The sequence below is a fragment of the Myotis brandtii genome, unplaced genomic scaffold (assembly GCF_000412655.1).
Source record: "Myotis brandtii unplaced genomic scaffold, ASM41265v1 scaffold13, whole genome shotgun sequence".
Classification (NCBI taxonomy): domain Eukaryota; kingdom Metazoa; phylum Chordata; class Mammalia; order Chiroptera; family Vespertilionidae; genus Myotis; species Myotis brandtii.
In genome coordinates, this window is record NW_005354595.1 from 1,716,120 (window position 1) to 1,718,537 (window position 2,418).

Here is a 2,418-nt window from a genome sequence, read left to right on the forward strand (position 1 = left end):
TATGGTTCAAACCACCAACTGGAATTCTAACCATGTTAGGAATCACACAGACAGCTACAAAGCTGTAGCGGGACCTGTTCCACACCCACCTTCTTCCTCAGAAGTCTACAGCCAACAGTCCTTGCAATTAGGATGGTGAAAAAATATCTCATGTTCTTCCCCCGGTGGGACACCCCAGACACCACCATTGTTTGGGCCTCTGGGATCATTACATGAATTGACTCAAATGGTCTGTGCCTCAGGCCTGGAGAGTCTAGCTCATCCCTGTCTATGATCTCAGGAACCCTAGAAATTTCTTATCCCTGAGGACATACCCTGTTAGGATCCCCAAATTGTGATGGGTCATCTCCGGTGCTCATTGTCATGCATCTCACCCAGCACTTCCCCAGTACCTCCAGGCTCCATCCCCACTGGCCTCATCAAAACTTGCTCTCATTTTTGTTTATTCACCTGGCGAATGGCTGAATAGCTGATGACAGCTGAAAGTGAGCTCTATTTTCAATGACAAACATCCTGGGCTGAACACTCTACAAAACAGCTCTCCTGAAGGACCCCAGTCATGGGTCCTGGGAAACAACATGAATGGAAAGTGTCACACAGACTCGGGGCAGACCAGGTGGTCTTAGCCAAAGGCTGACACCTGATATTGACAGAGCAGGGAGCAGGTACCCGTGAGCTCTATGGCAAGAGGAACCAGCAGAACAAAGCTAGGCTGGAATTCTGAGTGGAGGGTAGAAAACAGTTTCGAGTTAATTTTATAAACATGATTTTGCCCAAACTATTGCATCTAGAGTAATTTTAGACTTAAGCTTTTAAAGGCGTTTGAGGGTAAGCAGCTCCACTTGGCTGGGATGATTCCAGAGCCGTGTCTCCAAAACTATGTCCAAAGCTAAGTTCTGTAAGGTAGTACTCAATGCTGCAAACAGAGCCACTGGTCACAGGGGCCTGGGGAACAGCACGGGTTAAAGAAAGCTTTAAAAACGAGAGAGAGAGAGAGGTTTCTTTACCAGAGGACTTCACCAAGGGTTTGGTGCTAATATGTCTGGGAATCTCCAATTCAAGGATGGGTGTATGGCATTTCTCACATTTATTTAACCAGAGAACCTCACTTCATAGAATCCCTATTACAACCTAAGGAAACGTCTGTGGAATACCTTTTTCTAGTTTATACCACTTAACCAGCTACCAAGGAACTTCACTAGTTCAGCAAATCAGTATGGGCCTAAAACTTTCACCATTGCATTTTTCAGTAATTACATATGTGGAAACAACCAGGGTGTCTGACTATAGGAGAATGGTTAAAGTGATATGGCTCACTTATATGATGGAATATATAGTTAGCCATTACAAATCATGTTTTAGTCAGATTTAAAAAACAGTTAGGGTCATGGGACACTATTCAAAATATATAAAGAGGAAAAACACACAAAAAACACCAGGTTACAAAATCAGATATATTGCAGTTGTTTTAAAAGTGCAGGCTCCAGACCTGGACTCCCTGGGTTCAAAACCCTGGTTCACCTCTTATTAGCTGTGAGAAAGAAAGCAAGAGAGTGTGCATGGCACATGGTACAAACCCCATCAGCATGAGGCGAACAAGATGGGCAGGATAATGGCTTTCACAAAGATGCCTAAACCCTAATCCCCCAAATCTGTGAATATGTTGCCTTATGCAGCAAAAGGACTTTGCAAACATGATTAAGTTAAAGGCTTTGAGTTAGGAAGACTATGCTAGATTTTCCCATTAGGCTTGATGTAATCACAAGGGAGGGAGGGAGGGAGGGGAAGAGAGAGAGAGAGATGAGAAAGAAAGCAAGAGAGTGTGCATGGCACATGGTACAAACCCCATCAGCATGAGGTGAACAAGAGTAGGGAAGATAATGGCTTTCACAAAGATGCCTAAACCCCAAACCCCCAAATCTATGAATATGTTGCCTTATGCAGCAAAAGGACTTGAATTCATGTGGCCTCTAGAACTGGAAGGAAATAAACTCTCCCTGGACCTCTAGAAGGAACACAGTCCTGCTAACACTTTGAATTTAGCCCAGAAAGACACTATCTTAGTCTGCTTGAGCTGCCCTAACAAAATACCATGGACCAGGTGGCTTAAGCAACATGAAACATTTTTTCTCATGGTTCTGGGGCCTGGAAGTCTGAGATCAGGAAGCCAGCATGGTTGGGCTCTGGTGAGGACTGTCCTGTCTTGCAGATGGCCTCACGCTGGCAGAGAAAGTGATTGTGCTCTCTGGCAGCTTTACTTATAAGGGCACTAATCCCATTATGATGACCCCACCCTCATCTCATCAAACACTAATTGCCTCCTGAAAGGCTCCACCTCCAGATCCCATCCACATTGGCAATTACGGCTTCAACATATGAATTTTTTGGGGGGGGGGGGGGGGGGGGGAAAAGATTAGG

General features: G+C 44.9%; 1 protein-coding gene across 12 annotated transcripts in view; it reads right to left on the reverse strand.

Annotated features, from left to right (window-relative positions):
• The window catches only part of LOC102261631 (paralemmin-2), a 382,189-nt gene that overhangs the window by 18,186 nt on the left and 361,585 nt on the right, over positions 1–2,418 (reverse strand). The gene's annotated exons all lie outside the window — the stretch shown is intronic.